Raw genomic sequence first — 12039 nt, forward strand, 5'->3', positions numbered from 1 at the left:
GGTAGGCTACTGCAGAAAATACGGAGATATGGCATTGAGGGTGAGTTGGAGGTTTGGATTAGGAATTGGCTGGATGGAAGAAGACAGAGGGTAGTAGTTGATGGCAAAGTTTCTTCATGGAGTGCCGTCACTAGCGGTGTTCCGCAAGGATCTGTTTTGGGACCATTGCTGTTTGTCATTTTTATAAATGACCTGGAAGAGGGGTTAGAAGGTTGGGTGAGCAAGTTTGCGGATGACACGAAAGTCGGAGGAGTTGTTGACTGTGAGGAAGCATGTGGCAGGTTACAGCAGGATATAGAGAAGCTGCAGAGCTGGGCAGAAAGGTGGCAGATGGAATTCAATGTAGCTAAGTGCGAGGTGATTCACTTTGGGAAGAATAACAAAAAGATGGGGTACTGGGCTAATGGTCGGATACTTGGTAGTGTGGATGAGCAGAGGGATCTTGGTGTCCATGTACACAGATCTCTGAAAGTTGCCACCCAGGTAAATAGTGCGGTGAGGAAGGCATATGGCGTACTGGCTTTTATTGGTAGAGGAATTGAGTTCCGGAGTCCTGAGGTCATGATGCAGTTGTATAAGACTCTGGTACGGCCGCATCTGGAATATTGTGTGCAGTTTTGGTCGCCATACTATAGGAAGGATGTGGAGGCATTGGAACGGGTGCAGAGGAGGTTTACCAGGATGTTGCCTGGTATGGAAGGAAAATCGTATGAGGAAAGACTGAGGCACTTGGGGCTGTTTTCACTAGAGAAAAGAAGGTTTAGGGGTGACTTGATTGAGGTGTACAAGATGATTAGGGGGTTAGATAGGGTCGACAGTATGAACCTTTTCCCGCGTATTGAGTCGGGTATTACAAGGGGGCATAGCTTTAAATTAAGGGGGGGTAGATATAGGACTGATGTTAGGGGTAGGTTCTTCACTCAGCGAGTCGTTAGTTCATGGAATGCCCTGCCAGTAACAGTGGTGGACTCTCCCTCTTTATGGGCATTTAAGAGGGCATTGGATAGGTATATGGAGGATAGTGGGTTAGTGTAGTTTAGGTGGGCTTGGATCGGCGCAACATCGAGGGCCCAAGGGCCTGTACTGCGCTGTATTCTTCTATGTTCTATGTTCTATGTTCTATATGTCAGGTATAGACAGGATAGATCGAGTGAACACTTAGAAGAGGATAAAGGCAGTAGGAGTATACTTAAGAGGGAAATCAGAAGAGTTAAAAGGTGACATGAGATAGCTTTGGCAAATAGAATTAAGGAGAATCCAAAGGGTTTTTACAAATACATTAAGGACAAAACGGAGAGAATAGGGCCCCTCAAAGATCAGCAGGGCAGCCTTTGTGTGGAGCCGCAGAAAAAGGGGGAGATACTAAATGAGTATTTTGCATCAGTATTTAATGTGGACAAGGATATGGAATATATAGACTGCAGGGAAATAAATGGTGACATCTTGCAAAATGTCCAGATTTCAGAGGAGGAAGTGCTGGATGTCTTGAAATGGGTAAAGGTGGATAAATCCCCAGGACCTGATCAGGTGTACCCGAGAACTCTCTCCGAAACTAGAGAAGTGATTTCTGGGCCTCTTGCTGAGATATTTTTATCATCGATAGTCACAGGTGAGGTGCCAGAAGACTGAAGGTTGGCAAATGTGGTGCCACTGTTTAAGAAGGGTGGTAAGGACAAACCAAGGAACAATAGACCAGTGAGCCTGACCTCGGTGGTGGGCAAGTTGTTGAAGGGAATCCTGAGGGACAGGATGCACGTATATTTGGAAAGGCAAGGACTGATTACGGATAGACAACATGGCTTTGTGCATTGGCAATCATGTCTCACAAACTTGATTGAGTTTTTTGAAGAAGTTACGAAGAAGATTGATGAGAGCAGAGCAGTAGATGTGATCTATATGGACTTCAGTAGCGTACGACAAGCTTCCCCATGGGAGACTGATGAGCAAGGTTAGATCTCATGGAATACGGGGAGTACTAGCCATTTGGATACAGAACTGGCTCAAAGGTAGAAGACAGAGGGTGGTGGTGGAGGGTTGTTTTTCAGACTGGAGGCCAGTGACCATTGGAGTGCCACAATGATCGGAGCTGGGTCCTCTACTTTTTGTCATTTACATAATTGATTTGGATGCGAGTAAGTTTTCAGATGCCACCAAAATTGGAGGCGTAGTGGATAATAAAGAGGGTTACCTCAGATTACAACAGGATCTGGACCAGATGGGCCAATGGGCTGAGAAGTGGCAGATGGAGTTTAATTCAGATAAATGTAAGGTGCTGCATTTTAGGAGAGCAAATCTTAGCAGGACTTATGCACTTATTGGTAAGGTCCTAGGGAGTGTTGCTGAACGAAGAGATCTTGGAGTGCAGGTTCATAGCTCCTTGAAAGTGGAGTTGCAGGTAGATAGGATAGTGAAGAAGACGTTTGGTATGTTTTCCTTTATTGGTCAGAGTATTGAGTACAGGAGTCAGGAGGTCATGTTGTGGCTGTACAGGATGTTGGTTAGGCCACTCTTGGAATATTGCGTGCAATTCTGGTCTCCATCCTATTGGAAAGATGTTGTGAAACTTGAAAGGGCTCAGAGAAGGATGTTGGATGTTGCCAGGGTTGGAGAGACTGAACAGGCTGGGGCTGTTTTCCCTGGAACGTTGGAGGCTGAGAGGTGACCTTATAGAGGTTTACAAAATTATGAGGGGCATGAATAGGGTAAATAGGCAAAGTCTTTTCACTGGGGTCGGGGAGTTGCATAGGTTCAGGGTGAGAGGGGAAAGATATAAAAGAGACCAGTGGTGGAGGCTGGTACAATTGCAACATTTAAGAGACATTTGGATGGGTATATGAATAGGAACGGTTTGGAGGGATATGGGCCAGGTGCTGGCAGGTGGGACTAGATTGGGTTGGGATATCTGGTCAGCATGGACGTGTTGGACCGAAGGGTCTGTTTCCATGCTGTACATCTCTATGACTCTATGACTCTAAGTACATTCCTGACAATACAGAAAATTGCTCAGGTTTGATTTGTGATGATTCTTTCGAGAATCAGCTTGTTCAGTCATTCGGAGGACAGCAGATACTCTCAGGAAAGTGCTGAGGCTGCGTTCCCACCATCTCTCACAGATGGAAGGATGGCAATCAGTTTGCTGATCATGTTTGTTTCTGAGTCCTGTGTGAAAATGTGAAGCTTGTTTTACACAGAGGGAGAATTCCTGCTTTAAGAAATTACATGAACATCTAATTCCTTTTCACACAGATCACATAGAATCCCTGCAGTGTGGAATCAGGCCATTTGGCCCAACAAGTCCACACTGACCCTCTGAAGAACAACCCACCCAGACCCATTCCCTTACCCTATTATTCTACATTTAGCCCTGACCAATGTGCCTAACCTACACATTCCTGAACACTATGGGCAATTTAGCATGGCCACTTCACCAAACCTGCACATCTTTGGACTGTGGGAGGAAACCAGAGCACCCAGAGATAACACATGCAGACATGGGGAGAAAGTGCAAACTCCATACAGACAGTTGCCCGAGGCTGGGTCCCTGTGAGGCAGCAGTGCTGACCACTGAGCCCCCGTGACTCCCAACCACTGAGCCCCCGTGCCTCCCAACCACTGAGCCCCCGTGCCGCCCAACCACTGAGCCCCCGTGCCGCCCAACCACTGAGCCCCCGTGCCTCCCAACCACTGAGCCACCATGCCTCCCAACCACTGAGCCCCCGTGCCGCCCAACCACCGAGCCACCGTGCCTCCCAACCACTGAGCTCCCATGCCTCCCAACCACTGAGCCCCCATGCTGCCCAAACATGGTATTTCAGCTGACTGTTCAATTCCTCTTTATGCATCAAAGGAGAGATTTGGGACAGATCCAACAAGAGGTTAATCAGACACAATTGATGACTTGTCCGAAAATTTACAGATAATTATCCATAAAATGAATCTGATTGACTTTCCTGACCTGAAACACCAATCCCAATCTTCGCACATTCACTCAAAGCTGAATTTCATTTAATTTCCAGATTATTACCTGATGGCTTCTTATAAAATGTGGTCTGATTAGTAAGTTTGTGGATGACACAAGGATTGGGGGAGCTGTGGATAGTAAATGGGATTGCCAGAGGATGCAGCAGGATATCGATCGGCTGGAGACATGGGTGGAGAAACGGCAGGTGGAATTTAATCCAGACAAATGTGAGGTGATACATTGTGGAAGTTCTCACTCAGGAAGGAGGAAAACAGTGAATGGCAGAACCTCAGAAGCAGGGACATACAGAGGGATCGAGGTATACAGAACCACAGTTCCTAAAGCAGCAACTATGTAGATAAGGTGTTGGAGAAGGCAGATGGCGTGCTTGCCTTCTGTGATTGGGGTAAAGAGTATAAAAATTGGTAAGTTGTATCATAGCTGTATAGAACTTTTATTATGCCAGAGAGGATCTGATCTATTTCCAAATGTAAATGTCAGCTCCACCCATTGCTCTGAAATGCAGACCCTGTAAATTTACAGATAGACAATTGGAATTTAGCTTCAGGTCTGCCTTTTGGGTCTATCTTTGAGTGAAATTCAGTGAACATTGGGTGGTCCAGATTTGATCATTTCTGTTTTTGAGTGAGATACTGAACTAATTTTATTACTTTTCATGAAGAGACATACAATCACCAATTCGCCCATTTTCTCAGGAAAGTCACCATGGTGATGGAATATGTTAATAGCGAATCATGAGAGACGAAGAAAAACATTGTTGTGAGACCTCAAGTGACCTTCATCCACACCTGGACCATTCAAATCCCTGAATTTGACTAAATGCAGATTTTACAACATGAGACTGAAAATGTACCTGTAATTCCCCCAGGCTCTTTACTCCCTGGAACAGTGACAAATCTTGTGGTAAAACCTGAACCAAGCAGGAACGAGGAGGTGGTTAGTGAATGGGAAAATGATAACACACGGCATGAGGACTGAGACTGGAGGGAATGATCCCTGGGATAAGGAAAGTGGTCTGAGAAAAGGTTTGGGAGAGATTACAACTGGGGAAGGGGAAGAGAAGCCTAGAGCAGGGAATGGTGAAGAGATGGGAGTGGGAGCTGAAGTGACACTTGGACAGACCAGAGGCTGGGAATGGAGGGACAGTCTTGAGGGGTTAAATGCTCTTTTCTGCCATTTTCACACAGCAGAAAAGTTCCAAAACAATAAAGTCTGACATTTAGCTGGGCTTCTCCTGACTAAACTGTTAATTTGCGACAGAATTTGCTGACTGATCTTGGTCAGCGGTTAAAATTGCACCTGTCGAGGGAAAAATTTTGAGTATGGGTTCTGAATATGGATTGCCTCGACAGCAATTCACTGAGTGAGGAAACAATTATGATCAGTAAACGTCTTCCCGGCCAGTTAGCAGGCCCTCAGTCATTAGCAAGAATTTAGAGTCCATTATTAATGATGAGATTGTGGGATACTTGGTAAAATAGGGCAGGGTCAGCACGGCTTCATCAAGGGGAGGTCATGCCTGACAGATCTGTTGGAATTATTTGAGGAGATAATAATCCAGTGACATAAAGGAGAGGCAGTGGGTAAAATCTATTTGGATTTCCAGAAGACCTTTAACAAGTTGCAGCACAGGAAGCTGCTCCATAAGATAAGAGCCCATGGTGTTGGGGGCAAGATGCTGGCATGGACAGAGGATTGACTGACTGGCAAAGAGCAGAGTGGGGATGAAGGGGTGTTTTTCAGAATGGCACCCAGTCACTCGTGGATTTCCACAGGGATCAGTGTTGGGACCACAATTATTCATGTTATATATTAATGATCTGGATGAAGGAACTGAGGGCATTGTTGCTAAGTTTGCAAAAGACACAAAGATAGGTGGAAGGACAGGTAGTGCTGAGGAAGCAGGGAGGCTTCAGAGGGACTTGTACAGGGTTGGAGAGGAGGCAAAGAAGTAGCAAATGGAATACAACATGGGAAAGTGTGAGTTGTGCATTTTTGCAGGAAAAATAGACTATATTCTAAATGGTAGGCAAAAGTGAGCACTGCAAATGCTGGAAACCAGAGTTTAGATCAGAGTGGTGCTGGAAAAGCACAGTAGGTCAGGCAGCATCTGAGGACCATCAGGAAAGTATTCCTGATGAAGGGCTTTTGCCCGAAACATCGATTTTCCTGCTCCTCGGATGCTCTCTGCTCTGTATTCTAAATGGTGAAAGGCTTCAGAAATCCGAAGAACAGAAGTCCTTGGGATTACTAGTTCAGGATTCTCTTCAGGTTAACTTGCAGGTTTCATTGGCAGTTAGGAAGGCAAATAAAATATTAACATTCATTGCAGAGCTCGAATACAAGAGCAGGGATGTACTGCTGGGGCTGTGTAAGGTTCTGGCCTGAGCACATGTGAAACATTGTGAGTAGTTTGGACCCCATATCTAAGGAAGAAAGTGTGAGCATTGGAAGGGAGGTCCAGAGAATGTTTACAAGAATGATCCCGGGAATGAAGAACTTGTCAGAAGAGGAGCAGTTGAGATCTCTGGAGCTGTACTCGATGGTGTTTAAAAAGGCGCTGGGGGGGATGACCTCATTGAAATTTACAGATAACATAGAGGGCTATAGACTGGACATGGAGAGGCTGTTCCTACTAGTGGTGGAGACGAGGACCTCAGAGCAAAGCCTCCGAGTGGGGAGATGACCATTAGACATGAGATGAGGAGAAATGTCTTCAGCCAGGCGGTGGTGAATCTGTGGAACCCATTGCTGCAAAAGGTTATAGAGGCCAAGTCATTGAGAGCATTTAAAACTGAGATAGACAGTTTGTTGATTGATAGGGGGATCAATGGTTACAGGGAAAAGGCAGGAGCATGAGATTGAGAAACGTATCAGCCAAGATCGAACGGCAGAGCAGTCTCAAAGGGCTGAGTGGCCTAATTCTGCTCCTGTGTCTTATGATTTTATGGACATGGGCATCATTGACTGACAAGCTTTGATTACCCACCCTCAGTGTCTTTGAGAAAGTGGTGAGCTGCCTTTTTGAACTGCTGCAGTCCTTCATGTGCTGAGGTTGACCCACAATGCCCTTGGGGAGAGACTTCTTGGATGTTTACCCAGTGACACTGAAAAAACAGCGATATATTTCCAAGTCAGGATGGTGAGTGGTTTGGAGGGGAACTTGAAGGTGGTGGTGTTCCCATGTATCTGCTGCCCATGTCTTTTGAGATGAAAGTTGTTTTGGGTTGGATTGTGCTGTCTTTGATGAATTTCTGCTGTGCATCTTGTAGATAGTACAAAATTGCTGTTCCTGAGTGTTGGGAAGCAGATGTTTGTGGATGTGATACCAATCAAGCAGGCTGTTTTGTCCTGGATGGTGTCAAGCTTCTTGACTGTTGTTGGGGCTGCACACAGTCGGGCAAGTGGGGAGTATTCCATCACATTCCTGACTTGTGCCTTGTAGATAGTGGTCAGGCCTTCAGGAGTCAGGAACTGAATTACATGCCACATTATTCTAATCCTCTGACCTGCTCTTGTAACTATTGTATTTATGTGGTTAGTCCTGTTGAGTTTCAATGGCAATCTCCAGGATAATTGTAGCAGGGGATGCAGTGATGGTAACACCACTGAATGTCATGTGGGAGTGGTTAGAATATCTACGATTGGAGATGGTCATTTGTGTGGTGCAAATGTTACATGACACCCGTCAGTTCAAGCCTAGATATTGTTCAATGGACAATAGACAATAGGTGCAGGTGTAGGCCATTCTGCCCTTCGAGCCTGCACCACCATTCATTATGATCTTAGCTGATCATCCTCAATCAGTATCCTGTGCCTTATCCCCATAACCCTTGATTCCACTATTCTTCAGAGCTCCATCCAACTCTTTCTTGGAAGTATCCAGAGACTTGGCCTCCACAGCCTTCTGGGGCAGATCGTGTTGCATTTGAACTCGGACTGCTTCGGAATCTGAGGAGTTGTGAATGGTGCTGTAGGTTGTGCAATCAACGGTGAACCATCCTCTTGTTGGTTCCCTCATCACCTGTTACAGACCCAGTCTAGCTGACCAGCTCAATCACATGTACTGCTGCCACTGTTGGTGGTGGACATTGAAGTCTCCCACCCAGAGGACATTTTGCACCCTTGCCACCCTCAGTGCTTCCTCGACGTGTTGCTCAACATGGAGGAGTACCAATCCATCAGTCAACAGAGGACAGTACATGGTAATCAGCAGGTGGATTCATTGCCATGCGATTGACACAATTGAGTCACTTGTTAGGCCACTTCAGAAAGCAGTGAGAGTGAACCACAGTGCTGAAGGTCTGGAGTCATGTGTGACATCTTGAAAAATGTAAATATTACAGAGGAGGAGCTGCTGGATGTTGTGAAATGCATAAAAGTGGATAAATCCACAGGGCCTGATCAGGTGTACCCTAGACCTCAGTGGCCAGCTCAGGAATCGGGAAGAAGTACTCAGGGCAGGAGGTGCTGGGGAAGCCCACAGAGGTTGTTCCATGTTTGAGAAAATGCACTAGGGCCAGGGAAGTGAGGGATGATCATAGAGGACACGCCAAATTCTGCGCTGGATATACCACACATGAGCCAAGAGAGTTCAGGAGTCAGACTCCTCACTAGAATAAAGACAAAAAATCTGCAGATGCTGGAATCCAAAGTAGACAAACAGGATGCTGGAAGAACACAGCAAGTCAGGCAGCATCAGGAGGTGGAGAAATCAGTGTTTTGGGCATTTCAGAGTTAATACCTGAAATGTTGACTTATCCACCTCCTGATGCAGCCTGGCTTGCTGTGTTCTTCCAGCCTCCTCTTTGTCTACTCCACACTAGAGTAATCATTCTGGGAATGGGTCAGATCCACACTGAGGGATCCATGCAGGGACCAAGAATAAAGTCGGCTGTATCCGGACTGGACGAAGCTGTGCAGGAGCCAGGAGGGAGACAAAATCCAAGCAGGAAGAATCTGTGTAGGGGCTGAAGAAGGACCATGCCGGTGGGATCTGCACTGAGTATGAAACAAACTTTTAAAGATGCAGTCAGGGAGGTGAATGAGGAAAAGGCTGTAAACTTTGACTAAACGTCAGAGGGCTCCATCACCGAGTGTACAGCAGAACAACAGTCAAAATTGAGAAAGGCAAAACTGAGAGATGGGTTCAACCCATCGGGCCATCCCCACCCCAGAAGAAAATGTTCATGGATGGTTCCGAAGAATGATAAAGGTCAGAAAGAGGGAGTGATCATCATCACTTTATATTTACAGTTGTGTAGATGAGTTAATACTAATATAAGAAGAAACGGTGAGTCAGTGGCTGCAGCAGGTGTTGATGAGGATAAGGTAGAAACAGCTGAAAAATGGGCAGTAGACAGGGACACCCCGTATACTGAATCACAGCTGTGTACCTCACTACATTGCACGGAGGTGGGAACTCACCCCATAGTTAAAGAGGGCTCACTGAAAATTAGGGTGTTGTTCATGCACAACATCAAAGATTCAATATTGGATTAATAATGAATTTCAAATCTTTGGGAGTGGAGTGAACTGTGTGTTTTATTGATTCTAATTAAAAACAAGTTTTTGTGCTTTACACTCTCAAATTATTCTCACAATCCAGATAAACTAATGTTTGGCAAATATCAAACCGAACTCAGCTTTTGAAAAACATTGAAAAGAAATATAGAAAACGCCAAGGTAAGAAATAAATGCTTCTGATGTGAAAGTGATCTTAAAAATACTAAAGGGATTGGAGACAATTGAAGACAAATGGTAAAACCAAAGAAAGGCTTATCAAATTCAAAAGGTCAGTTTGAAATGAACAGCAGATTTCAGCAGTTTTCCTGAACAATTACAACAAAATCACTCAGTGACTTACCTCCCTCCCCCACCGTCTCAGACTCACAGTGAGTTAACTCTTTCTGCTGGCAGCTTCCTTTCAATTCCCCCAGAATTGTGTTGGTGTTGGAGAGGCTGTTAGGTCTGAAGGTTGATAAGTCTCCGGGGCCTGATGGTCTGCATCCCAGGGTACTGAAGGAGCTGGCTCGGGAAACCGTGGATGCGTTGGTGATTATTTTCCAGAGTTCAATAGATTCGGGGTCGGTTCCTGAGGATTGGAGGGTGGCTAATGTTATACCACTTTTTAAGAAAGGTGGGAGAGAGAAAGCAGGAAATTATAGACCAGTTAGTCTGACCTCAGTGGTGGGAAAGATGCTGGAGTCTATTATAAAGGATGAAATTACTGCACATCTGGATAATCGTAATAGGATAGGACAGAGTCAGCATGGATTTATGAAGGGGAAATCATGCTTGACTAATCTTCTTGAATTTTTTGAGGATGTAACTCTGAAGTTGGACGAGGGAGATCCAGTAGATGTAGTGTACCTGGACTTTCAGAAAGCTTTTGATAAAGTCCCACACAGGAGGTTTGTGAGTAAAATTAGGGCGCATGGTATTGGGGGCAAAGTACTAGATTGGATTGAAAATTGGTTGGCTAATAGGAAACAAAGGGTAGTGATAAACGGCTCCATTTCGGAATGGCAGGCAGTGACCAGTGGGGTACCGCAAAGATCCGTGCTGGGGCCGCAGCTTTTTACAATATATGTTCATGATATAGAAGATGGTATCAGCAATAACATTAGCAAATTTGCTGATGATACAAAGCTAGGTGGCAGGGTGAAATGTGATGAGGATGTTAGGAGATTACAGGGTGACCTGGACAGGTTAGGTGAGTGGGCAGATGCTTGGCGGATGCAGTTTAATGTGGATAAATGAATGGTTATCCACTTTGATGGCAAAAACAGGAAGGCAGACTACTACCTCAATGGAATCAATTTATGTAAAGGGGCAGTACAGAGAGATCTGGGTGTTCTTGTACACCAGTCAATGAAGGCAAGCATGCAGGTACAGCAGGTAGTGAAGAAGGCTAATAGCATGCTGGCCTTCATCGCAAGAGGAATTGAGTATAGAAGCAAAGAGGTGCTTCTGCAGCTGTACAGGGCCCTGGTGAGACCACACCTGGAGTACTGTGTGCAGTTCTGGTCTCCAAATTTGAGAAAAGACATTCTGGCTATTGAGGGAGTGCAGCGTAGATTCACGAGGTCAATTCCTGGAATGGCAGGATTACCTTACACTGAAAGACTGAAGCGACTGGGTTTGTATACCCTTGAGTTTCGAAGACTGAGAGGGGATCTGATTGAGACGTATAAGATTATGAAAGGATTGGACACTCTGGCAGTAGGAAACATATTTCCACTAATGGGTGAGTGCCGAACCAGAGGACACAGCTTAAAAATACGGGATAGACCATTTAGGACAGAGCTCAGGACAGAGAGTGGTGGCTGTGTGGAATGCTCTGCCCCAGAGGGCAGTGGAGGCCCACTCTCTGGATTCATTTAAGAAGGAGTTGGATAGAGCTCTCAAAGATAGTGGAATCAAGGGTTATGGAGATAAGGCAGGAACAGGATACTGATTAGGAATGATCAGCCATGATTATATTGAATGGCGGTGCAGGCTCGAAGGGCTGAATGGCCTACTCCTGCACCTATTGTCTATTGTCTATTGACACCTTCCATATCTCTAAATGTGTATTAATGGAAATTTACAGACATCCCAGTGGGATTTGCCTTTTAGAGACTTGGCTTGACCAGCCAGGACATGTGTTATCTTCTAAGAGAAAGTGTTTGTGAATGTTTTGGAAATTGGTACTGATAAATAAATTGATAAATGGTGTTATTCAAGCACTCAGTAGGGAACTTAACATGAAGTTTAAAAAGCTGTTCAGTGATCTAATCCATGAACAGTATTCTGATCACCTTGGGAGCTGTTCAGGAATACAGAGGGCTTTACTTCACATTCTCAATTGCTGGAAGATGTTGTTTTTAAAGACACCTCAAATAAAAATGGGAACTTCCCCATGGCCCAATGGACAGAACAGACTGTCAAGGCCTGTCAATGAGGGAGGAGGTTCAAGACAGGCCATGGAATTGTTGAGTTCTTGTCGCAAATTTTATGAAGGACTTCACTAAATAGCTGCTCCCCAAGAATTGATAGAAGAGGAGGAAAGGGAT

Source organism: Chiloscyllium plagiosum, unplaced genomic scaffold, assembly GCF_037043375.1.
Source record: "Chiloscyllium plagiosum isolate Xiang-an unplaced genomic scaffold, Cpla_swu_hap1 HiC_scaffold_3, whole genome shotgun sequence".
Taxonomy (NCBI): Eukaryota; Metazoa; Chordata; class Chondrichthyes; order Orectolobiformes; family Hemiscylliidae; genus Chiloscyllium; species Chiloscyllium plagiosum.